Genomic DNA, 27,995 nt, shown 5'->3' with positions numbered 1-27,995 from the left:
CGCACACACACACACACACACACACACACACACACACACACACACACACACACACACACACACACACACACACACACACACCAGAAGAAATAAATCATTAACCTACAAAACTGCAACATGCTGTCTTCCTATGATATATACACCTTTCTGTTGAAATACTCTTTTTTTTTTTAAGAGTTAACAACTGTTGGGGCGCCTGGGTGGCTCAGTCGTTAAGCGTCTGCCTTCGGCTCAGGTCATGATCCCAGGGTCCTGGGATCGAGCCCCGCATTGGGCTACCTGCTCGGCGGGAAGCCTGCTTCTCCTTCTCCCACTTCCCTTGCTTGTGTTCCCTCTCTCGCTGTGCCTCTGTCAAATAAATAAATAAAACCTTAAAAAAAAAAAGTTAACAACTGTAACTATGTATATCCATATCAATAAAAACATTTGGAGACATGAAATATTAATAAATTTTTGGAAGACGGGAAGAAACGCATTTACTGCAGATGAAACAATGAAGGAAGCAAAGTCCCAAACTAAGTGCCAGAAAATACAACAGGTGAGTAAGGAGGTGACCTGCCAGAAAGAAGTCCACAAAGGCTTCCTAAAGGAAGTTAGGTGAAATAGTAAGCAGGAATGAAAAAGGGAAGGGAGGCAGGGGCAAAATGGGGGAATGGGAAAATTGTTACTAACTACTATTACTATTTCCTATGTAAAACAAAACAAAACAAAATAAAACAAACCTCTAAAGAAGCCAAAGGAGGGTCCAAAGGAGAATATGGGGGGAGGGGAAATTATACTCTGGCATCACAGAATAAAACCTATCCCCATTTGGCATTCTGAAGAATTCCTTCCCTAAAGACTGGTTCCCTGAGTACTCATTCTAATGTGGAAACTGACAGTCAATAAGCACCATCGTGTATACATGACACCAAGAAACTAATGAACCAACAATCCAGAATTACAATATTTGTGAAGAAAGCTAATTATGCAAAAGAAAAATACAAACAGAAAAGCAAATGAAAAATCTGGAAAAAGGAGATCACTCACACAAAATAAGAGAAAAACTACAAAAAATAAAAACAATTAGATCCTCAGAGGCTTCTGCGAAGAACAGTAATACAGAGGGAGAATGATAAAATGCTACATTAAATGGAATAAGCAAAGACCAAGTGGGGAAGCAATCTTAATACGTAAAACAAAAATAAGAAAACAAATAAAGGAAAACACATAGGATGAAGCAATCCAACACCTCCAACTTCCAACTAATAATTTTAAGTATTGTGGAGAACAGAGAAAATTAAGAAAAATTTTCCTGAGCTAGAGCAGAAAGGGCCCATAGAACGCTAATCAGGAAAGATTCCCTCTGTTTATGGCACCATTATTTATTTAAAATAGTCAAATTATGGAAGTGGCCCAAGTCTATCGAAAGATGAATGAATGGATAAAGAAGATATGGTATACATAATCAATGGAATGTTATTCAGCCATAAAAAAATAAAATTTTGTCATTTGCAATAACAGATGAAGCGAGAAAGTTTAACCAGGTGAAATAAGTCAGTCAGAGAAAGACAAATCCCACATGATATCACTCATATGTGGAATTTAATACACAAAACAAACAAAGGAAAAAAGAGAGAGACAGACAGACAAACCAAGAAACAGATTCTTAACTATAGAGAACTGACAGTTACCAGATGGGAGGTGGGTGTGAGGATGAGTGAAATAGGTGCAATAGGTGATGGGGATGAAAGAGTATACTTATCACGATGAGCACTGAGTAAAGTACAGAACTGCTGAATCACTATATTGTATACCTGAACCAATATAAACCTGTATGTTAACTGGGGTGCCTGGGTGGCTCAGTGAATTAAGTGTCTGCCTTCAGCTCAGGTCATGATCCCAGGATCCTGGGATCAAGCCCTGCATTGGGCTCCCTACTTGGAGAGCCCGCTTCTCCCTCTGCCTCCCCCACTCATGCTCTCTCTCTCCCACTCGCTCTCTCTAGCATACTACTTGGTTCTCCTGCATGTCCTAACAGTGCAAGCATGGTTAATTGATTTTCAGCTTTTAGAATCAATTTTACCCAAAAAACACAATATAAATGTTACAGAAGAGAATATAAATTTTTCCAACCTTGATACAATTGACAAATGCTCACCTACTAAGGGGAAGTGGAAGTGGTAAAAGAAACAAGAGAAATAAGAATATCTGCACCTTACAAAGTACGGAGTAAAGAGATAATAATGTAAAATTTGCTACAACAAAACAGAGATGTAAGACTGTTATTTAAAGTGTCAAAGGTAAGCAATAGAGGAAGTAAACATAATAACTATCCAAACTTTAAAGACAGAAGGGTAAGTGGAAATGTGTGAGCTAAAATTTCATCACTTTTAGTAGAAAATTCTAAAACAATGCATCTGCCAAAAAAAAAAAAAAAAGACAATTTTGCTTCTTACCTTTAATTTGAATACCTTTTATTGTTTTTTTGTTTTTGTTGGGTTTTTTTGTTTGTCTGTTTGTTTGTTTTTGTCTGACTGCTGTGGCTAGGACTTCCAGTACTATGTGGAATACAAGTGGTGAGAGGGGGTATCCTTGTCTTGTTTTTGATCTTAGAGGAAAAGCTTTCAACTTTTCACCACTGAATATGATGTTACCTATGGGCTTGTCACATGTGGCCTTTATTATGTTGAGGTACATTCTTTCTATACATAATTTCTCAAGACTTTTATCACGAACGGATGTTGAATTTTGTCAAAGTCTTTTTCTGAACCTATTAAGGTGCTCACACAATTTTTATCCTTTATTCTCTTAATGTGGTGTATTACATTTATTGATTAGCAAACATTGAAGCATCCTTGCATTCCAGGCTTAAATCCCACTTAATCATGGTGTATGATCCTTCAAATGTTCTGGTAAATTCAGTTTGCTAGTATTGTGTTGAGGATTTTTGCATTTATATTTATTAGGGATATTGGTCTGTAATATTCTTTTCTTGTAGTGCCCTTATCTGGCTTTGACATCAGGGTAGTGCTGGCCTCATGAAATGACTTTAGGAGTATTACTTCCTCTTCAATTTTTTGGAAGAGTTTCAGAAGAACTGGTATTAATTCTTCTTTAGATGTTTAGTAGAATTCACCAGTAAAGCCATCAGGTCCTCGTTTGTTGTTGTTGCTGTTGGGAGATTTATGATTGCTAATTCCATCTCCTTAGTATTTACAAGTCTATTCAGATTTTCTATTTCTTCCTTAATCAGTCTTGGTAGGTTGTTTGTTTCTATGACTTTATTTCTTCAGATTACACAATCTGTTGGCATGTAATTGTCTACAAGAGTCTCTTATGAGCCTTTGTATTTCTGCAGTATTAGCTGCAGTATCTCCTCTTTTATTTCTAATTTTATTTGAGTCTTCTCTTTTTTGTTAGTCTAGCTAAGACTTTATCAATTTTATCCTTAAAAAAACAGCTCTTCATTTTGTGATCTTTTCTGTTGTTCTTCTAGTTTCTATTTCACTTAGTTCTGCTCTGATCTCATTATTTCCTTCCTTCTGCTAACTATGAACTTAGTTTGTTCTTTTTCTAGTTTTTTTTTCTTTTACCTTGAAGTATAAACTTAGGTTCCTTTATTTGAGGTCTTTTTTTATTCTTATTATAGGCACTTATCACCATAAATTTCCCTCTAAGAACTGTTTTTGCTATATCCCATTAGTTTTGGTATGATATATTTCTGACAATTCTACCAAAAACTGTTAGCTATAATAAACAAATTTAGTAAAGTTACAGAACACAAAAATCAACAAACAAAAATCAGCTGAACTTCCATATACTAACTACAAATGCTCTGAAAAAGAAATTATGAAAGCAATCCCATTATGATAGGATCAAAAAGAATTAAATACTTAGAAATAAATTTAACCAAGGAGGTGAAAGACCTATACACTGAAATGTGTTAAGACATTAATGAAAAATATTGAAGAGGCACAAATACAACAAAGATAGCCTATGTTCTTAAATTGGTAGAATTAGTATTGTTATGATTAAATAACCCAAAGTGATCTACATATTCAATGCAATCCTTACCAAAATTCCAAGGGCTTTTTTCACAGAACAAAAAAAAAAAAAAAAAAATCCTATAATTCATAGCGAACCACAAAAAGACCAAATACCAAACCAAACCTGAAGAAGAACAAGGCTGAAGGCATCACACTTCCTGACTTCAATCTATATTACACACCTACAGAAATCAAACCAATATGGTATTGACATTAAAAAAAAAAAGACACATAAATCAATAGAACAGGACAGAGAACCCAGAAATCAATCCATATACATATCAACTAATCTTTGACAAGGGCACCAAAAACATAAAATAGGGAAAGGACAGCCTTTTCAATAAATGGTATTGGGACAACTAGACATCCACATGCAAAAGAATGAAACTGGATCCTTATCTCACATCATTCACAAAAATTAACTCATAATGGGCCAAAGACTTAAATATAACACCTGAAACCAGAACTCTTAAGAGAAAACATAGGAAAAAAGCTTCCTGACACTAGTCTCGGCAATGACTGTTTTGGATATGATACCAAAAGCATAGATAACAAAAGTAAAATGAACACGTAGGACTACATCAAACTAAAAGTCTTCTGTAGCAAAAGGAAACTACCAATGAAATAAAATGGCAACCTATGGAATGGGAAAAAATACTTGCAAATCATATGTCTGATAAGGGGTTAATGTCTAAAATATATAAGGAACACATACAACTCAATAGTAAATAATGTGATTAAGAAATAGGAAAAGGATCTGAATAGCCATTTTTCCAAAAAAGATATACAAACAGCTAACAGGTATACAAAAAAGGTGCTCAACATCACTAGTTATCATGCAAGTGCAAATCAAAACCACAATCAGATATACTTTATACCTACCTGTTAAAAGACGGCTATTATCAAAAAGATAAGAATTAACCAATGTTGGCAAGGATATGGAGAAAAGCAAACCCTTGTGCACTTGTTAATGGGAATATAAATTAGTACAGTCATTATGGAAAATAGTAGGGAGGTTCCTCAAAAAATCAAAAATAGAACTACCCTATAATCCAGTGATCCTGCTTCTGGGTATTTATCCAAAGGAAACTAAAATAAATATCTCAGAGAGATATCTGCACTGCCATGTTCATTGAAGCACTATTTCCTAATAGCCAAGATATGGAAACAACCTAAGTGTCTGTCACAGATGAATGGAAAAAGAAAACTGGCTATATTCAATGGAACATTATTCAGCCATAAAAAAGAAGTAAGTTCTGCCACTGGGACACCATAGATAAACCTCGAGGGCATTATACTAAGTGAAATACACCAGACTGAAAGACAAATACTATAGGGAATCACTAATTTGTAGAATCTAAAAAAAAAGTCAAACTCATAGAAACAGAGTAGAATGGTGGATGCCAGGGGCTAGGAGAAATGGAAAGATGTAGGTCAAAGGGCAAGCTTTCAGTTATAAGATCCGTAAGTTCTGAGGATCTAATGTACAGCTGGGTGACTATAGTTAGTAATACTGTATTGTATTTTAATAAAACTGTATTGTATATTTAAAATTTGCTGGGAGTAGATGACTATCCTTACCACCCACAAAAAAAAAAAAAAAGGTAACTATGTAATGAATTTGTTAATTAACTTGATTGTCATAATCATTTTACAATGTCTACAAAACAGCATATTGTACAGTTTACATACAATTTTGTCAACTATGCCTCAGTAAAGCTGGAAAAAAATTAAATTAAAATTAGAAAAAAAATTCTTAATTTCACATAGGGGCAAAAGCCACCTGGGTGGCTCAGTCGGTTGAGTGTCCAACTCTTGATCTAGCTCAGGTCTTGATCTCAGGGTAGTGAGTTCAAGCCCTGCACTGAGCTCCACACTGGGCATGGAGCCTACTTAAAATAATTTGACATAGAATCAAAGAGAATAGTATATGCATATTATTTTAAATTATAGAAATAACTACCTAAAGCATTTAAAACTGAAATAATTAAAAGTTCTTTTACACATCCTCAGATTCAGAGATAGTTTACATAAGGGGTTTGGGAGAGAGGAATCTAGAACCAGTCATGGGAAAGTTTATAATCTATATACTTAAATATTAAAGTCTGTGAAAACTTACTAAACTGCTATTCAGCTTCCCAGAATTCCATGGGGAATGACCCATTCTTTAAATACCAAATTTTCTTTTATCTATGATCCTAATTAAACGATCCTTTACAAAGGAATCTTCTTTTCTCCTCTTATGACCTAATGACAGGCTTTTAATTCTTCCTCAAGGAAAAAAAAAAGTGGTTTTATCTACTGAAAAATTCAAATACTAGAGATATGAGGCAAGATACTATTACTTTTACATCTTTCTCCATTATTTTAATATTCTAGCATACAGTCATTAATTTAATAGAAATGTTAATTCTACCATGAATAAATAGCCTTCACCCTACAGTAACAAAATCACCATCAAAACCCAATAAGAACATTTCAAGTTATTGAAAAGTAAAGTAATAAGTGCCTCTACAAATCATAGTTTTTGTTTTGGTTTGGTTTACTTTATTTTGAATGAAAATACAATCCACTAACACTGGAAACAGTTGTGGAATTCTTATCCCGAAATCCATGGACCTCCTGAGCATTTTCTTAAGACAGAATCCATAACTTTCAACAGATTGTAAGAAGATTATATGACCCAAAAAAGTGAAGAACCACTGAAAAGTGTATCATTTTCTCACTAAATTATAGATACATTTTTAGCAACAATCGATCCTAAAAACTAAATAATATCTGTACTTTATTTAAAAGCCAACCTTGTTAGAGAAAAGTATTTAGGGCAGTTTACAATACACACCCTACAAAATAACTGAGAAAAATTTCAAGTAAGGAATCAGGCAAGAAGCTAGATCATGTTAGAAATATAACTGTGTAATACTAAATACAAAATGTATACCATGCAGTTCAGTACCCATACTTAACAAATTTATTTTTCTGACTTCTAACAGTCAAGCAAAAACAGAAATATAAGCAGATACAAGATTCAGAAGCTTTTTTTTTTTTTTTTTTTTTGAAGACAAGTTTTATTTGGGAAGGGTTTCTAATTGTTAAAGCTGCAAGCAAGTTCTTTTTACAATTACAGTTCATGTCCATTAAAATTACCCTGGTTGCTAAAAGCCCACAAATAATCCTAGTACTGTATTATACCTACAGAGGCAGTCAATAGTAGTAACAGAAAATTTCTCTGAGAAGTTTTAAATTCAAAAACTACAAGGAAGAGAATAGAAAAACACAGCTTGAAAACTTAAAAATCAGGCATCCAGAGAAATAAAAACTACTGAGAGAACCAAGTATCATACAAATATGTCTCGGATACACCTGATAACGCAAATTAAATAATTATCTATATGGCTTAAGGATATTTTAACTTTTATTTACGAGATGCTACCCTTTTAACTAAAACCCTAAACCATCTATAACCAAAAGAATGGACATGGATTTATAGTTAATATGCATAAAGCTACATGAATGTACATGAAGAGTTAACAAAATATTTACAAATTAGGTTTGATTCTATCACTATTCTCAGTATACTGACTTAAATACCTACATTTAGAAGACAGAATTTATTAAAAGGATGTATTTTTAAATTATCCTCAAGAATTGATAAACAAATACAAATAATCAATTGTTTTGCTTTCATAAACAAATACAATTTTGATGTCACAACATCCACTAATAAAGATTAAAAAAAAGAGCTGCTAAATACAGAAAACATTAGACATAATCTGATTAGATGAACAGAAATGTAGGCCACTGGCATACTTCTAATTTGATGATCAATGATGAATCTTCAAAACATAAAACAGAAAATCAGATTCTCTAATCTTCCTGGGCCAATAATTTAATACATTACAGAGCCAACTGACCTTTTTTAGATTGCAACTACATAAAACAGAGTAAGTAGTCTGAGAACATATCAGTATAGTATGTTCTACCTCATAAAAAACCACCCAGAGTTAGCAAAAGCTTTCAAACATTAATGAGCAGTTCTAAATTCTTTAAAATGCTTAAATACTCGATCTAGCTTCTCAAATATTGCTGCAATACATATAGAATTGTTCCATGTATCTATAATATTAAGTATGAAAATGTTCTATGGTTATCTTTTCATATTCAACATGTTAGTCAATGCTTTTTGCAAATACAAAATTAGAAGTAATGGAAATTTTAAAAATTGTTTTTCACATGTTGTCACAGCACTGATAACTTAATAACTTGTCACTGCTTTATAACTTAAATGAAAAAGTCCATATCTAGTATATGAAATGACCCATGCAGTGTTTCAAATGCCTTATTCAGTCTCTAAAAATTACATTACAATACATGTCTCCAGGCTTCTCCAAAATTTAAATGAGTAAGGATATTTGTGATGTGATGGCTAGCCGGTACATCACATGCTTCTATTAGCAGCAAGTGTCCCAGTTACTGGTTTCTGGCATGAGCTCAACTGTGGTTGTCTAAGAAAAGACTCAACACTTATTTTTAAAAGCTAAATCATTAACTGTAATGTCAAAAATGGAGATTAATTTCTCTAATTACATACTACAGAAACTTATTTTGTCTCAGAAACATTCAGTAACTATAGTCAAAAGCACTTTACATTTTTGAAACCTGACTTCAGTGATGTCCCCTGTATATTCCTATCAAGATCCAGGAAATTCTAGTCTAAAAATTGCCACCAGTTCTATTACAGCAGGGTTCTCCAAAGTGTGGATCATGACCCTAAATTAGTGGGTTGTTAAACTAATGTAAGAAGTCTTGAGCAGCACTTTTTTAAATGAAATAGTATTATATAGAAAAGAAAATGGAATACACATATGTCATAAAGAATGGTTTTGTTCAATGAGATTTTCTTTTTGTTCTTTATATCAATGTATATGTATCCACGGGTCACAATGTAAAATACATTTTTACAGGTTGTGATAAACAGATTTCTATGAGTTATGGTCAAAAAGTATTTCTCAGTTTGAAAGATGTAATAAATACATGACAGCATAGGAGTATCAAAACATGCTAAATTATAATCAGTTATAACTAAGTCAATTTTTAATGAGAAATTTTCTTAATAAACATAAACATTACTGAATATCTAATTAAGTAAATTTTCTAACTATCCAGGTCTGACTCTCTTCTAGTAACTAGGATACAACTATATCATAGGTCTTCAAAATATCTTTTGTGCCTCCTCTTTTCATTTTCACAGGTGAATTTATACTCTCATTGGTAATACCCCTTACCACAGCTAAGGAGTCTCAATGGTTGGAACAGGAAGGAATGTTTAATTTGAAAATGTCCAGCCCCCTAAACATTTATTACATGTGCAGCCAGAGAAGCATATCTCACCCTCATCTCCTGCCCCTTTAAGCATCATGGGAATGAAAAATCAAGTAGAGGTCACAGGAAATTTCTATTAATGAAAAATTCACAATATCAATCTCTATGAGCAGGTCATCTCACTATAAGAATACAAATATGGCTGCAAATCCCAATCACAGGAACAGTATTAAATTTTAACTCCATGCTGTCAAGGAAAGTCATATTCTGTTTTGGGGCACTCACTTGCATTCAACAAATACTTACTGAATATCTACCCTGTACCAAGCACAGTCCAAGGGTCTGGGGATATAGCAATGAACCTGTCCCAGAACAGGTCTCACCATGCCCTTTCAAGCCTATCTAACTTCATGACTCCCATGGCGCTGTAGTATATTTTTTATATTGATTAAAAAGGATATCCTTCTGTACCTGAGCAAAACTAAAAACAGTTGGTTCCCAGGAGTTATGTTCTATAAAGTTGCAGCAAACTCTGAAACAAGAACAATAGACCAATGCTCCTAGGGAAGATAAAGGGTTCAGTTCCTGCAAGTCTCTGGTCACAACATTTTCATCAAACGATTAATATACAGTCTTATTCACGGATGTTTCTGTTTAAAGACGCCTTATTTAATACGTATTGTTGAGTCATTAACACTGAACTCAGAGCCAACAGCACTAAAACGCATGCCTGAACCAAGCCCATGTAACACACATTTTCTCAATAAAGCAAATCACACAGGTTGAGTTCAGGAACACTAGACATCACTTCCATACTACATTTGGGGGTCATTTTAAACAGCAAAATCACCCCCAAAAAAGCATTAAATAGACCCCAAAAAGCAAAACAAGAAGGCAGAGCACCACCTTGTTCAGCTTTGGGTGGGAACATGCACGTTGGGTAATTCACATTTTTTGCTGATCTGCACATGTGCGTATCGTGAATGCCTGGGAAAGCACCAAGAACGCTGATTTGGGGGGTTACCAATAAATTTTAGCAAGCAGAGAAATCTGCAAATATAGAATCTGTTAATAATGAGGATCAACCCTAACTGATGAGAGGAATTTTCTCTCTTTAAATATATTCCCATCTAATAAGTAAGAAATGATAGAATTCAAATACTGTCATTATGCAACTCCTAATGAACTAATAGAAGTAGGCAAGTATCACTTGCTGCCAACTTCAAAAAAAAAAAGATAACCTTTGAACTTCCTAATGGAAGAAAAAAAAATTTTAAGTGAACCTGATGAAACCTTTACATTTTACAACCAATTTACAGGAAAGACAAGGCACAACGTTTTTACTTTTCAACCTTAAGACAGCCCATTTATTTTTATCTGATGTCCTGAAGGGCAAGGATATTTTATTGAACTCGGTCTCCTCATTATCTATTATAATACATAATACATAGCAGATGTTTATTAAAAGTTTGTTGAATAAATGAGTGAATGAATGAATGAGTGAACAGACAAACTACCTCTTAGAAGTTTAGGAATGTTAATTTATAAGATCATGTCTTTTTCAAAGAAAGAAGGAAAAAAAAGGTATGGACAGGCAGGCAATTTACAGCTCTAAGAAGATACAACAAGTGGAATAACACCTCACGAATCAAAGGTCCTTTATACTGTAGTTTCGCTTTTTTTTTTTTAAAGATTTTATTTATTTATTTGACAGAGAGAGAGACAAAGAGAGCAGGAACACAAGCAGGGGGAGCGGGAGAGGGAGAAGCAGGCTTCCTGCGGAGCAGGGAGCCGATGTGGGACTTGATCCTAGGACCCTGGGATCGTAACCTGAGCTGAAGGCAGACGCTTAATGACTGAGCCACCCAGGCGCCCCTATACTGTAGTTTCAAATCTCCAAAACATAGCTATGAACCAGAAGAAAAAAAATGCACTGAAAGAAGTCACAAAATGCATATTTTGCTCATTAAACAAAAAGAGCCCCTAAACTAGATTTTATTTTAATCTTAAAATAATTCTAGTAAGTATTAGAAAATCAAACATAGAAGGAACAATTGAAGTGACTAGTAAAAATATGACAGAGAACAAAGAAGACAACATTTACACCTCGATAAATTCAGACAATCTATACATCACAGCACACTTTATAACTGATCTGCAGAATGAGAACCCTGACTCAGCAAGATCTGAATATGTTTAGAAAACACTGAGAAGAGTACTACCTCATAAAGTTGATCATTTTAACCAACTGAGCCACCCAGGCGCCCCAAAAGTTGATCATTTTAAAAGAATACTAAAATAAAATACTTTAATATAAATTCAATCTTCTAATTTATCTAACAGGTCGCTGAGTGATTATGCCAGATAAATGAGAAAGTACTTCAGAAAAGTCAGTAGCTGCTTCATTCACAGTTCTCATAATGAAATTACATTTTTTAAACTACAGTGCTAATTCCCTAAATTTGTAAAAATATATACTTATAAATAACCGTCACGTGTAGGCAAAGGTCACAAAATTAAAAGGTTCACTCAAGAGTATCGACATCTGAGGGACGCCTGGGTGGCTCAGTTGGTTAAGTGTCTGCCTTAGGCTCAGGTCATGATCCTGGAGTCCTTGCTCAATGGGGAGTCTGCTTCTCCCTCTACCCCTCCCCCTGCTTGTGTTATCTCTCTCTCTGACAAATAAAACCTTTAAAAAGAAAAAGATTTCACACTTGAGAATTTTACTTAGGAAGCTAATATTGTCAATTTTCATCACAGAAAGAACTTAATATTATAACTGACAATAAATCATGAATAACCAAGTTGACTTCTATAAGATTCTAGAATGAAACTTGCAATAAGTGATAGAAAAGCTTAAACTACCACTTCTTCAGACTACGGATTTCTTTCTGCCCAGACCAAACCACGAAAATCCTTCTCCAAGTAAATGCTGTAGCCAGAAGACAAAGACACAGAACTGAAAGACAATTTAAGTCCCAATATGGGCACCAGGGTTAAGGCCTAGTTTTTCTTTTCTTTCTTTCTTTTTTTTTTTTAAGATGTATTTATTTGAGAAAGAGACAAAGAGTAGGGTGGAGGGGCAGAGAGAAAGGGAGAGAGAGTTCTAAGCAGACCACACTGAGTGCAGAACCCAACTGATGTGGGGATCAATCTCACGACCCTGAGATCAGGACCTGAACCAAAACCAAGAGTTGGAAGCTTAACGGACTACACCACCCAGGCGCCCCAAGGTCTAGTTTTTCTTACAGAGATCAGGGCTGGCTCACCTGAGCCAGAAAGAAAAGCTCCGAAACATCATGAAGACGGCATTCCCTAAAAATTGAGGTTCCCCTAAATCACTATCTATCTGATAGGTCTACGGCAATGAAAAGATCATGTTCAGAATAAATATTATGGTCATGATATTTTGGTGTGCAACTAAATTAACAAGCTAATTATTAAAAAGTAATTCAAGATTGCAAATTTAAATTTCAGGAACTGCTTATTACTAGAACTCTTGGACATTGCTGGTGGGAATGCAAAATGGTATACGGCTGCTTAGGAAAAGTTTGGCAGTTTCTCATAAAGTTAAACATATACTTATCACATGCAACAGTTCCAATCCTAGGAACTTACCAAGTGAAATGAAAACTTCAATTTACCAAAAAGAGAAAAAAAAATGCACATAAATGTTTGGGGCAGCTTTATTCCTAATTGCCAAAAACTGGAAGCAAATGCTTCAAATGGTGAATGGATAAACATGCTGAAGTACATCCAGATAATGGAATACTGCTCAGCAGCAAAAAGAAATGACACATGCTTCACCCTGGATGAATCTCAAATACCCTACGCAAAGGGGAAGGAGCTGGGTTCAAAAGGCTGCATACCACATGGTTCCATTGATATGCATTCTGAAACTGAAAAAGGCAAAATTACAGAAACTGAGAACAGATCAGGGGTTGCTAGGGGCTGGGAGTAGAAGGGGTTGACTACAAAGGGGCAGCAGGAGGGAAATATTTGGAGCTAATGGAATTGTTTCGTGCACTAATAGTACAGGGAGTGAACTTTAGTGTGCAAAAATTTAAAAACAGGAAAAAGAAAAATTTATCTAACATAAAAAAATACCTTGCGACAAAATCGTAATTAAGTGAAATGTTCAAAAAACTGAATACTTCCTTTAAATTTTCTGGCTAGCCCATAAATGCACTTAATTTCAACTTCTGCCATTTAAAAAAAGAAAACCTTTCTATAAAGTATTTCTCTACTTTTAAGCCTGAGTAACTATGTCAGATGCCTGCGTTTATTAGCACATTTAAAGCAGGGCCAATTTATTTGTTTGAGATACCTCACACAACTATGCTGATGCACACTAACTTGGTTTGGAGCGAGCACAGTGCCTCAGGAGGCATTTAATCAAGGTTCTTCCATGTTAATTCTCCCTAATAAAAAAGATGAAATGATTAATCCATTCATTCAACAAATAAGTAGTCACAAGAGGCCTATCATGTGCCAAATACATGAAATGAAATGGCACACAAGACAATCATAATCCCTGGCATCACACAGCTTAAACAAACAATAATATAAAGTATGATATGTACAAGAGAATTACAGCACTTTTCAGAGCACACAGCAAGTGCACATAACCTAACTATGTAAGCTCTAAATCTTCCATTAGTAACTACATGGTAAAATGCCCACTATCTTGGCGAATTCAAAAACACAACTGCAAAAGCATGTACCACGGTGCACACCACCCCATCACCCCTCAGTATCTACGGAGGCAAAGAAAGCAAAGACCATGTACACAGAACACTATCAAGCAGTACAATAATCACTCCCCTAGAATAAGGTCCTCCTGGGTGGGGGGGGGGGGGGGAAAACCAGAAAATGCAGATTTATATGTCACCTTTCCCACCAGCAGGGCATTTTTTCTGATTCAGAATACCATAACCATGAACTTCTCTTGTTGAGAAATATTATTTTAAAGGAGGGGAGGGTGGGGCACCTGGGTGGCTCAGATGGTTGAGCATCTGCCTTTGGCTCGGGTCATGATGCCGGGGTCCTGGGATCGAGTCCCGCAGCGGGCTCCCTGCTTAGGCGGGGAGCCTGCTTCTCCCTCTGCCTCTGCCTCTCTCTCTCTCTCTCTGACTTTCATGAATAAATAAATAAAACATTAAAAATAAATAAATAAATAAAGGAGGGGAGGGTGGAGTAATAAAGAAAAGGAGAGAAAAGAAAAAACCAGAAAAGATGGTCGGGGGCGGGGGGGGAAGCCAGAGTTAAGTATATAGATTTTTGCAGTGAAGTCTTAAAAACAAATTAAGGAAGTTTAAGGAAACTAAAACAGAGGCATTACAACCACACCCCTGCTTCTTTCTGTTATGAAAAAAGGAAGCCAAGATATGTAAAAAGAGGACTGCCTACAGGTGTTCCAGCATGAAGCTACCATGTGCAGAGGTAAAATTATATAACCCCAAGGACTAAACTGAGTGTGTGATGAATACTCGGCTATGCCAGTTACCCGAAACATTTTCCATCCCAAGCATCCTAATTACACAGTGCTCCTGGGACCACACTGGGGCCCACAGGACCGGGGTAATAACTTAGTGCCAAAAAAAATAGAAAAGCTTTCAACAACTGTTAAACAAATACAGATTTTAAAAAAAAAATACAGATTAAAATAAAGTGCCCCTTGGTATGTATGTATTTACAAGAGAAAAAAAAAAAAACACTAAAATTTACTAGCATCTTACTGCAACTCCACTTCAGAGGAATAAGATGCTGAATAGTTTCTATGAAGAAACAAGACGTAGAAGCAAATTAATGCAGTTTCCACAAGCCCTTTTCCAAAGTTCTTGCAGCCAAATATGTTTTGGAATATGGAATTTTAGGGGATTTTTGACAGGTGACACAGTGTATATACACCACATATTTTGTAAAAAGGCTGGGACGACACACAGAAGTCTGGAACAGTATATTATAATCAAACATTTACTATTTCTGCAGTGAAACCAACAAATCCATGAAATAAAGATACAACAGTTCAACACAAGTTTTATGAAAAAAACCAATTTGTGCCAAACATACAAGAAAATATTTTTGGTTTTCAGAGCATTCTGGATGTTAACATTGTTGATAAGAAATTATGGTCCTAAAGAACAGTACCCATTGCTCAATCACTGTGTGTGCAAAGTGTTACTGGGAGCCTTGTTATCATGTGCTGATTTACTTGTGGGATTTTGGTGAACACAAAATAATTCTAAAAGTCTTCTCCAAGTTCTCACAGAACATGTCCTCTACACTCTATCCACTCTTAAATTTCTTTACCACAAATTATCCTTCTAGGGCAGTTTACGAAAGTCTAACCCTTGAAATTTACAGAGGAACTGCCAAACCCAATTTTGCCACCAGGCATACAATGTTCCTTGAATGGAATTTAGCATATTGAACTCATCATAAAACGGCTTGTTCTCATTGTATCACAAAAGACCGGAACTGGTAAGGGTGTTTGTGACCTAGGAAGCTACACTAAATGTGGCACACAAAAAAAAGACCCTGATTGTCATAAATGACAAGATACAATAACCACAAAACCCTATTATCATAGTGCATTTACATGTATGCAATTACTGACTACATAGGATATAGACAACATACTATATACACAATGTACTATAACTGAAGTGAATTATTTCCACTTAGGGGAAAACAGAGATATTCCTCATCAACAATGGTATGAAAGAGAGTAAAGCAGTACACATGCTATGCCAGTTACCCGAAACATTATACTTAGTTATACTCAACTATTAAGGCCTCTTTCAACCTTATGTTCCAGGAAAAATACAACTCAATGATATTATAAATATGATAAATATAAGCTATGACTAATAAACTTTTGATTAGCAACAATTCTTGCCTTCTTATAGTTTATATAACATTAAAGATACAACTGTTATTTATCACTTTAGGTTTCTTAAGATTTTCAAGGGCATCTGAGATGATACTTTAATTTATTCTTGATAAATTTCCCTTTAACAAATATTCCAAACTTCAAAAATCCTCTAATTTTGGTGCTGTGTATTAAAAACTGCTAATAAGCAAAGAATATAGTGGCATCACTAAGGATTCTGGATACGAAACTATGAAGAGAAGTTGGTTTGTTAACCTGGTCCTCTTGCAAATGTTTCCTATGCATATCTTGTCTCACTTTCACACCCCTATCCCAATTAAAAAGAGAACTTGAAAGTTAAGAGCTAAGAGATGTATAAAAAGAAGAAATCAGTCCTTTTCAACCCTGCCACACACCAGAATCACCTATAGAAACCCTAAAATGTATCAGTGCCCCAGCCCGAGACTCAAATATCAATGAGCAGGGGTAAAAATCCCTTTATCCATCATGTTTTCTAAGGTCCCCCAAAAATGTAAATGTCAAATCAGGGCTGAGAACCACTGGTACACACAGCCTTCTTCACAAACACTTTTATTTCTAGTCAGTGGTAGCACTCCCAGCCTTACAGCAAGGATTATCTTTAAAATTACCCCTTTTTGTTCTCATTTACTCTGTCACGGAAAAAAATTTACTAATTCTGAATTGGAAGATTCTAAACAAGTGCCTATAATAAAAGACATTTTGACTTATCTCACATTCTCATTCCCAATTCTCAGGATTTTTTCAATTGGTCTTCAGAAACAACTTCACCAGTAGTTGGTAACTAAAATGTGTATCAACAGCAGAACATACAATAAACATGCATATGATACATACTCAGTTACCAACGTTTAACAGAGTATCAGAAAATACTCAAAGGAATGATTTTAAAGAGTTGATGACATTTTGATATGTCACTAACCACAAATACTTTCAGAACCTCAAATGTATAAAAGAATATGAGCCACAATATGCCCAGACATTCATATGTCAGAAAAAAAACCTCAGTAAATAATCTACCGTTTTTTAAATGAAAACTGGCATTACAAGATTCCACATCTTTAAGATGTATACATTTTTTGGTTCACATTGTTTTCAGATCTCTAGAATAAAAGAATATAAAATAATGTCCTATAAAAATATGCACCTACAAATGCCAGTTTCTAAAAATGTCACCAACAACTGACATCTACTAGTTTCACCTCCAAAACAATACTAGGTTATATTTGCACTTCAAATCAGGATTTTTTTTTTCTTTTTTAAGGCTGAATAATATTTTATTGTGTATGCACACAGATACATATATAATACAATTGTAGCATATATGTATATCACTACTTTTTTTTTATTATGTTATGTTAATCACCATACATTACAACATTAGTTTTTCAAATCAGGATTTTTATTAAAAGGTCTTGTAGCCATATATTTGCACACCATAAAACTAGAGGAATACCACGAATTTTCTCTCTTCTCTACCTATGACATTACCTACTATATTTGCCTGCCATTTGAAAGTATTTATTGCTAGAATATAAAAGATTTCACAAAAATAGAAAATAAACATGACACAGACTGGCTCTAAGGGAAAAAAACATTGTCACTTCCCTTTTTTACTAAAGGAAACTCTGACTATAACTTTGACTTTAATACAGCGTCCTCTAATACACTGCCAAGTATACCACCTGAAGTCAAAAATAAAATCTTAAAAATAGGTAACACGATTAATAACTACAAAATATTCATAAGTCCACTACTTTTATACAGTACACTTGTATCAAAAGGTATCAAATGGCCAATTTCAACTTAAAATTTTAAGGTAAATAATTTTAAAAAGTACAATTCTAAAAGTAAAGACCATTGCAAAGTAGCCCTGCATTCCAGACATACTTTATTCAAGGTAATATACAAACAAAAGCAGAAGTATGTTAAAATCTAAGTTGGTAAAAAACATCCTACCCCAGGATTCTACTTTTTCTTCCTCTTTAAAAAAAACTTTACTATTTTTCCTAACAGTAAATAATAATGATTAATTATAGCATAAAATCCAAACAATATAGAGAAGTATAAAAAGTGTAAAAATAAAAATCACCCCAAATCTCACTATTTATAAATAACGGTCATTAACATAAATACCCTTGCAGAGGATGGATGGATTTACTCTGTGTATTTACAAGTGCCACAATTACAATGAGAAGTATTACAACAATTAAAATCCTGTGTTTATATATAATATATGCATGTATCTCAAAATATATGTATAATACACACATGTATTCTTTTACATATACTACAGGCACAGAAATCTTTAAGATAACAACTTCCTTGAATTTAAACATACATAAATTGTTCCAAGCACTCATTCTGCTTCTGCATTTTCATTTAAGCAGGCCAGGTTTGAGGTTACTTGTTTGTCTGTCTGTGTGTGTGTGTTGCTGTGCTTGAGGGAAGATTTAAAAATCTGTCAGTTTGTTTGCTTTACTTAAAAAAAAAAAAAAGACCAAATCTCTAACTAAAATTTTCCAAAGCCTGGAAATACATATCATTCTAACAGCAGTTGGCCGACTCCTTTACAGAACTACCCCATGGTCTCAAGCAAAACTGCAAAGCCGACAAATCTTTTCATGGCCTCCCACCTCTTGGGTCAGAAAGAGCACCACACTACCAATTAGGATAGAAGAGTCTACCCACCAGGTGTGTAACGTGAGCATTTCACTCAACCTTCCCATGATTCATTTCGTTTCAATTCCAAAATTCTGTGATTCTCCCCTGTCTCCCCATTCCCCCACCAATTTTTTGCTTCTCTCAAGATAGGTAAAAACTGTCCTTTCGTATCTCACTAGGATTCCGTGATTCAAAATAAACCCTTCCTCTGACTGACAAATTCCCATTTCCTCAACTCACTGTCCTCTAAGCGTGAAGAAGAAAGAAATCTGACAAGATCAAAGATGTGGGCAATTTTTGGAAAGGAGAGAGGGCAGCAACTCAAAAAAATTTAAGTTTACAGGTAGAAATTTTTAATTTAAAGTTATAATAGCTTTATGAGTTTTGTGGAAAATATATATAATCTTACAACTTGAATAACTGATTTTGTTGATGCAAAGTTAGTCAATAAAAAAACTGACACTGTTTTATGCTCCTAAAAGATTCATACCTGAGCACATTTAAGATAGCAACATAGAAGCAGCTTTCTAATCTTTCATCCGCTACATCTGTACAACCCTTTAAAGTTCAAAGTGTATTTATATGCATTATTTATTTTCATTCTCAAAACAAGTAGATATAGTGGTCACTATTGATTGCCTCTCTAACATCCATTTCCCCCATATTCTTCCTTCCCACAATTTTTAAAAATATCCTCCCTCCACAATGTAACTCAGGAAAATGTGACCCCACCCCCAAATGCAGGGGATATATCCTGATTTAACAGAAATCAACCATGATAACCCTATTCCCCTTGTCATGACTGGTTAGGAAATACACATGACCTAATTCTGGTCAATAAAACATGAAAGGAAAAGTATGCTGGTAAGCTTGTGCAAAACATTTCCTGGCCAATGCATGTCTAGATGTGATCTTGCTACAAGCCTGAGGATGAATCCAACACAAAGAGGAGAGCAGAGCCAAAAAAAATCACAGAGAGGCAGACCAAAGCTCTGAAAAACTAGCCCTACCTCAATACTTTAGTGTTCCATACCAGAAACTACTGCATTTCAGGCATTAAAATGCAGCAACACCAAGATAAATAGCATAACCTATCTATCTTTCCTTCCCCCACCTGGACCTCCTTTCCTATAACCTAAAAGTTTTCCTTTTCACTTGAGCTGAGCTAGGAGGGCTCAGGAGGGCAGCTCCTCTAAGCTGCTAGACCAGCATGCTTTGCACCAAGCTCAAACACTCCTGGTACACATCAAGGGTATGGCATTTCCTCTTCCAAGGGACAATTTCCTCTACCAATTCACTCCAGCAGTCCCTACTCAGGTTGAGGAGATGAGGGGATTCTACGAAGGCTCCTCTCTATATAAAAGCTGAAAGGTAGAATACGAAATCAGATCAAGGACCATATAGGGAAATATGTGAAAACCATAGGTTGATCACCTGACTAGGTAATTAAACAATTCACCCTAAGGTATGAATGAATACAGTCAGAAATACCAGAATTTCTTTTTTATCAGACAATGCTATTAAATCAATCTCTAAGATAGGGTATAAAATAGATACTTTAGAAGCAGATACTGTCTTTAACATATTATTAACCAAGAGTTCCTAAGTTAGTTTAAAAGGGGAATCATGGGGTGCCTGCGTGGCTCAGTCAGTTAAGCCTCTGACTCCTGGTTTCGGCTCAGGTCATGATCTGAGGGCTGTGAGATTGAGCCCCAATCGGGCTCTGCGCTCAGCACTGAGTCTGATTCAGATTCTCTCTCTCCCTCTCCCTCTGCCCTCCCCCTGCTCTCTCACACTCGCACTCTCTCTCTCGCTCTCCTTCGCTCTCTCAAATTAAAAAAAAAAAAAATCTTAAAAATTTTTTAAAAAAACATGAAACGGGAATCATAAAAAAATCTATATATCTTGAACATTTTATTGCAACTAAAACATAAAAAATGTACACTCCCAAGACAATCTTTTAATGCAAGGCCAAGGCCTTTTCTTGAAGTATTGGTCTACAGATCACAGTTCTATTCTGTGTTTCTTGCAAAACCACACCTAGTGTACATCACCTGTGATTTCCAGTTTCTGTTTTTTAAACATGGATAGATATCTTGCAAAACTTAAAAGCAATCTTATTGTAGATTCTTTTTAGATTTTTAGGGTTTAATGAGGGTTTCCCTCATTGTTTAAAGTTATCTCACCCACATCTATTTTAACTATAATTATTTTAGCTACTCACCTGTTTTCAAAGGAGCCAGAGGTTCTTATACAAATAACTTTTTGCCTCCATATTTCACTAAATAATGTTTCATTAAACTGTGTAATTACAACATCAAGTACAAGTCCCATCAACAGTTTGTTAGGGGCAAACACAAACAATTCTTGGTAAGTATAAAATAACTATTGGGATTAAAAATTCCAAAACAAACTAGAGAGTAGTCTACTGCCATTTAGTATAGCATGGGCATCAAGCAGCAAATGAATGAAGAGTATTAATCTTTTGAGTGGATCAAACAGGTGAGTTAAAACAGTCTCTTGAAATAGGCTGTTCCCAAGAGTCTTTGCTTATTCTACCCACCAATCAACCTTCTAACAATTCATCATTATCTTAAGAAAAAGAGTATCATAAGATTTTACTTACTTCCAGTGAAAGCTATAAAAAATGTGGATGTGATTTAGGAATATGTGGATATAACTGAGCTACAGACTTTCATTAAATTAAATTATAACTGTGTGATCTATCATTAGTCAAGAAAATGACCGAAGTGTGTGTCTTCTCTACCAAATACATAAACGCTTCAAGATCATTGATTAAGAATTCTTTCTCATAACAAAGATTATGGGCAGGGAGTGGCAGGAGAGAATATAACCAATCACTTACTATAGTTTAAGAACAAATCACTACACACCTTCCTAAGGTCCCATAATAGGAGGAAACCCTATAGTTTAGGAAACATTTATGGTTTCTAAATCCTAGCTTTGAGAAGGGAGCTAGAAAAAACATGGCTAGGGCGCCTGGGTGGCTCAGTCGGTTAAGCGACTGCCTTCGGCTCAGGTCATGATCCTGGAGTCCTGGGATCGAGTCCCACATCGGGCTCCTGGCTCACCGGGGAGCCTGCTTCTCCCTCTGACCCTCTTCCCTCTCGTGCTTTCTGTCTCTCATTCTCTCTCTCTCAAATAAATCAATAAAATCTTTAAAAAAAAAAAAAAGAAAAGAAAAAACATGGCTAATAGCAGCCTGTAATGTATGTGTAAAACTTATCTGTCCTTTTATCTCTCTCTCATTCCTTATTTTCTGAGTAATGCAGAGCGTCTCCCAAGTCACTTCACATTCATGGATAATACACACTTGATTTCTACACATTAAGAATCCCAAATATGGTTCTGCCCTATAGATCATCACAAAAGGATACTCTGAGGTAGCTTTAGTCACTAGAACCATACTGTCCATTCCTACGGAATCTCTACAATTAAAGAACTACAGATACCCCAAAAATTGCCATTTCCAAAAAAGTTCCATCTTGAAGAACCAACACCCAAACATATACTAACAATACCAATCAATACCATTAAGTGCCAACCTCTCGAGAAAACACAAAAAAGGAAGAGGATGGAAGATTAGAAAAGAACAGATCATCGGTGGTTTAAGACTCTGAAGTCAGGAAAAAAATGATTTAAATAAGCACTGTGCTATATCTTAAAAAGGTTACTTAAACTCTAGATGACTGTTTCCAGCTGTCAAAAGCAAGGGTTATACACCATCTAACAAGAAGAGTTCTCTTGAGAGTATCATCTATTGTCGCTCTACAAAGTAGGCAGTTAATAAATTTTAACAAGAATTAGTGTTTTAAATGGAAGGTTCATGATAATTCAGTTATACGCAGGTTCACAAATTCAGTTATAATATATATACCCTTTCTGGACACCTAGAGGGGAATAGTTAGTAAAATATCAAACAATCTTCCCAGAAAGGTGAGTCTACATAGACTTAAACACTGTCATTTGTGACGGTGGTATTTTTCTAAGTACGTTTTTTTTTTTAATTTTCTTTTTAAGTTTTATTTATTTATTTGAGAGAGAGAGACAGAGATAGTGAGAGAAAACACAAGTGGGGAGAAGAGGGAGAAGCAGGCTCCCCGCAGAGCAAGGAGCCTGATGCAGGACTCGATCCCAGGACCCCGGGATCATGACCTGAGCCGAAGGCAGATACTTAACCGACTGAGCCACCCAGGCGCCCTCTAAGTACTTCTTTGATAGGGATAAAAACTGGGGTTAAATTATTTTAGGGTCATTTAATACTTAAGATAACTAAAAACCTTACACATATTATCTGGAACCGTGAACATTTCCCATTTCATCATCCCACTGTCATGGTCAATTCTCCCTGTATGTAGATTCCTTACATTTCACTTTATCCATAGTTAATCTCACCTTCAAATGCATTAACAATAATATAACTATCCAATGATCTGTGTTTTGTTTTGTTGTTTAACAGTGCAGCATGCCCTCAATTTAGTTTGAAATACTCCTTTGGGAAACCCTCTAAAACTTAAACAACCACTTGTTCCCTTCTGAAAAACTCTGAATCAATAAACTACACCAGAAAAATAGCCTATTGCCAGTACAGAGTGGGTTACAAAGGGGACAGAGAAATAAACAGAGAGCTTCCCATTTCTTCCAGAGGCTCATTTTTACACCCTGGATTCATTTCATATACAACTAATTACCAGATTTCCAGACACACCCATATTCAAATTCAAGTACAGAAATATGACAAAGCCAGGTATGGAGTGTTGTAGATTATATACTTCTCTGCTTTCCTCCATTAGCATAAATCATAACAAGTTGATTATTCTGTTATAGTTTGTTTCCTTGAACTTACTATCCTTATTTGCCTACCTACTTCCTAGAAGCATAATATCTGGACATTTGGACCTTTATACCTCAAACTGACTCATTTTTTAAATACAAGGCATTCTGGACTTCCACCGCCTGATCTCCACCTATTTTCACAGCTTCCTCTCCCATAAAGACCTCCTGGCCCAGCAGCCTCATGTGCAGCTCAACAGTCCCCATAATACCCAACCAACATGCCTGTGCTCCAGCTGTTCTCTTTGCCTAGAAAACTAAGCCCCCCCCCCCACACACACACACACCAAGCCCCCATTTGCCCATTAAAATATTTTAATGCCCAAATGGAGTGCTACCAGCTCTGAAGTCATTCATAATTCCACAGTCAAAAATTAGTCTCTCTCTCTCTCTATACACACACACACACACACACCATGCTTCCATGCACCTCTAATAAATCCCACAGGTGTCTTGTGTTGCCATTATTTCTGTGCATGTCTGCTTCTCCCTTTAAGACGACTACTGGGTCTGATTCATCTTCATATTCTAACCACTCTTCCATCCTCACCACAGAGTAAAGGTCCGGGTTGAACTGAACTATTCCTTGATTTTAATTCCAGTCTTTTTATTTGAAGGAATAAATGAATACCATGTGTTGAAGATTTTGGTAAGAGTTAACCCTCTGTAAATCTAACAATGAAAATAACAATAATTACATAATGCATTAATTTCTGAGTTGATGAATGGCAGAAGAGGTTCTGAGTTGATGATTGGCAGAAGAGCACAGTAAGTCATCACTGAAGATTATCACTTTCTAAGATCCCCCCAAAAAGTCTCATATATATCAATATTAAAATTAATCTTTCTGTCCCCATTCTAATAAGAAATACTAATACCTGATGCATATGCAGAAATGCAAGCTCCTGGAAGCCAAAGTGTCTGTATATTCCAGAGAATCTATGCCAAAGCCATGCAGTTGATTAATGTCTTCCTTTCAATGCCAATAAATGCGATTTTCATTTTAATGTGCAATGATAAGGGCTAATATATACAAAAGATACTTTATCTTAGGCTAAGAATAGAGCCGGAGCAAAGTTTGGAAAGAGTTATGAAATACACTAGGCAGAACTCTTCACCCCACCCCGAAAAAAGTTATTAAGAATGTCACCAACTGTATCTGATTTTTGGTGGAAAATGGTTTCTTAAACTGGCCTCCTATCTTTCTAACCCTAACTCATTCTTATAATTTGTGTTATTTTTCCTCCACTTTTTATTTATAGGGACAGCAAATATTCCTCAAAAATATATCCACGGGTTTAAAAATTAAATATTTTTAATTTTTAAAAGTATTCCAACTCAGATGTAGTTCAACATCGTTTACTGTGAGCGAATGTCATTCACCAGTAACTGCCAGAGAAATATTGACTTATTTTCTTATTAAATCAGGTTTTTAATTTTCCAATTAAAGTCGACGTTCTAAAACAAAAGGTTAAAAAGGGGTCACTTATTGGCCGGCCTCCCTACTCATTACAACAGAGTTACAACTAATTCCCACAGTATAGCAACAGTAGCCGTCTCCCACACAGACTCTCTCTTTCTCTCCCACCCATTAACTTTTCCTCCTTCCCTGGGAAAACTGGAATGATCCTAATACAGGCCTAACTACCCCCACCCCACAAGCACACACACATCTCCATCACCACCCCACCGAAAAGAAATGTAGGAGCTGTGGACCAAGAGCACCAACGCTTCGGTGTGTCACTTCCCCTGCATGTGGAATAAACAAACAAACCAGCACCTTAACAGTAGTGAGCAGAGAAATTTTGTTACCCCCGACTAATGCCTTGGTTAAGTTTTGAGCTAAGTCAGAAGCTCCATCAAATAGGTAAATCCCTGCCCCCCACCCCCAACAGACACCCCAGCGGGAAGTTCACCCCTGAAATGAATGCTGGCCCCTGACACCTCCTTCCAGCAGCCCGATGCCTCCCTCCTGCCCAAACCCCCACTCAGAGGGTAATTGTCTAGACACAATCAGGAGCGCCGGGGCTGCGCTCCCGACCCCAAAACCCCTCCCCGCACAAGCCCCCGCCTTCTCCCGGCTCGCCCACCTCCCCCGCGTCCCCACTCGCGCCGCACCGCTCGGCAACTTCTGCACCCGCCCTGCCCGCCGCCCGCGGCCCCCTCCCCGGCCGCCCAGCCCTCGGCGCCCTCACCACCTCCCCCCTTCCCCCCCGGCCGCGGCCCCTCCCTCCGCGCCGCCAGCCCGCCGGGGTCCTCGCCCACCCCTCCTCGTCCGCGGCCCCCGCCTGCGGCGCCGCCCCCGTCGCACCCCAGCCCTCCCAGCACCGGACCCCAGCCCACCCAGCCCCACCCGGGAAGGAGGGAGCAGCGGCCCCGCCGAGGCTGCCGCCGGGCCCGGGCCACCCGGCCGCGCGCCACCGCGGAGGGGGCTTTACCTCAGAGGCGCGGCCGCGAGCTGCGGGGTCGGTCCCGGGCGCGGGCGGCGCCCCCTGCTCCGTCAGTCAGCGGCGGCGGGGGCAGCGGCGGCGGCACATCACACCCGCCGGCGACCGGAGGAGGAAAGCGAGCCACGGAGGGAGGGAGCGAGCGAGGTAGGGGGGGAAGGAACGAGCGAGGGAGGGAACGCAGCTCGGCTCGGACTCGCTCCCTGCACTACTGCCGGTGCCTCCTACCGCCGCCTCTGGCCGGAGAGTCGCCGCCCGGGCCGCTGCTGTCGCCACCGATGCAGCCGGGAATGAATGCACAGCGGCGCCTCGCTTATCCGGAGGTCAAACATCCTTCTGCCTCGGGCATCCGGATCGGCGCCGGACCCGGAAGTGAACACATGAAAAAAAATAAAAAAGGAAAGCGTCTCTCTAGCGGCAGCGGCCCCCAAGCTCCCGCATCAGCGAAAAGAGCCGAGTAGAGCCGAAGATTACAGCGACCTGCTCGGATTGGCCGGCTCGCCAACCGGAAGAAAGGCAGCACGTTCATTGGCTGGCAAGGTATATAAAAGCCAAGCCAGTCCTCCATCCCCACCTCCGCACGAGCGGTGCGTGAGGGGGAACGTGGAGTAATAGTGGATACGGGTATGTTTCTCTGGGCGAGGCTAGGAGAGGAGAGGCTTGGTGAGGTCTCTGGGGGAGAACTGGAAGAAAACGCTCCCGTGATTAGGAACAGCTACTAAAAATTCCGCGGCTTGGGTGAGCAAAGAGCCTAAGGGCGCCATTGTGCCAAGTCAGGTTCTCGAGGCTCTGCCGAGCACAGCCCTCCAGGTGCAGAATTTTAGGGCCCTGGCCTAAGGGAGTGACCTCGCCGGGTTGACATTTTCCCCCTTTTTTTGTGACCTCAGTGCTACAGTAGGGATGCAGCTGCTTGTGAGTTGTGGCTCACGTTTGCATCCCATTTACGGTCTATAGAGAACTCCGTTTGTGAGCTCAGGTAATCAGTCCTTGGAACTCTATAACGTGATAGTTACTATCTCAGTGTTTTAAATGCACCTCCTGAAGTTTCGAGAGGCCAAACATCACTCAGGTTATCAAGTTGTAGAACACAAGGTGGAACCGATGTTTTCTCACTCCACTTTGCAGTCCCATCTGCCCACACAGAAAAGGCAGAAGATTCCATACTCTGTCTTTACAGATGGTTAAGTGGGATGAAGATATGTCACTTTGAAAAACCGCTGTGGAAATCGTTCTGCCCTGAAGGCATCTGTAGAGGACTCTGAAAATATGTTTTTAATTGTTACTTATTACCTAATGTTACTTATGTCTAAAGTTCTTTCAAAAGTCAGACATTAAGGTGTGCATGAAGAACAATCACAGCCCAGCGCTGTTTAAAAATTCATTATCGGGCACCTGGGTGGCTCAGTTGGTTAAGCGACTGCCTTCGGCTCAGGTCATGATCCTGGAGTCCCTGGATCGAGTCCCGCATCGGGCTCCCTGCTCGGCAGGGAGTCTGCTTCGTCCTCTGACCCTATCCCCTCTCATGTGTTCTCTCTCTCTCATTCTCTCTCTCTCAAATAAATAAATAAATAATCTAAATAAATAAATAAATAAAAATTCATTATCAAACATATTTACGTTTTGATACACTGTATCAAGAGACATGAGTCTGTCCATCTCTCTCTCTCTCTCTCTCTCTCTCTCTCTCTCTCTCTCTCTCAGGAAAAACTTAAAAGTCTCCAGTGAAACAGATGCATTTTAAAATCATGGAGGATTTATCTTTTTTTC

At 37.4% G+C, this 27,995-nt stretch overlaps 1 protein-coding gene across 5 annotated transcripts in view; it reads right to left on the bottom strand.

Moving 5' to 3' along the window:
* CSNK1G3 (casein kinase 1 gamma 3) overlaps positions 1 to 26,556 on the bottom strand; it is a 109,807-nt gene extending 83,251 nt beyond the window's left edge. For all 5 annotated transcript variants that reach the window (XM_044917123.1, XM_021702206.2, XM_021702209.2 and 2 more), the window contains exon 1: positions 26,220 to 26,556. The gene's annotated coding sequence lies outside the window, so the exon portion shown is untranslated. The remainder of the gene's footprint in view (positions 1 to 26,219) is intronic.
* Positions 26,557 to 27,995: the final 1,439 nt, after the last annotated feature.

This window comes from Neomonachus schauinslandi, chromosome 7 (assembly GCF_002201575.2).
Source record: "Neomonachus schauinslandi chromosome 7, ASM220157v2, whole genome shotgun sequence".
Taxonomy (NCBI): domain Eukaryota; kingdom Metazoa; phylum Chordata; class Mammalia; order Carnivora; family Phocidae; genus Neomonachus; species Neomonachus schauinslandi.
The sequence above is the reverse complement of the archived record's forward strand: the minus strand, read 5'-3'. Positions and strand labels throughout refer to the sequence as shown.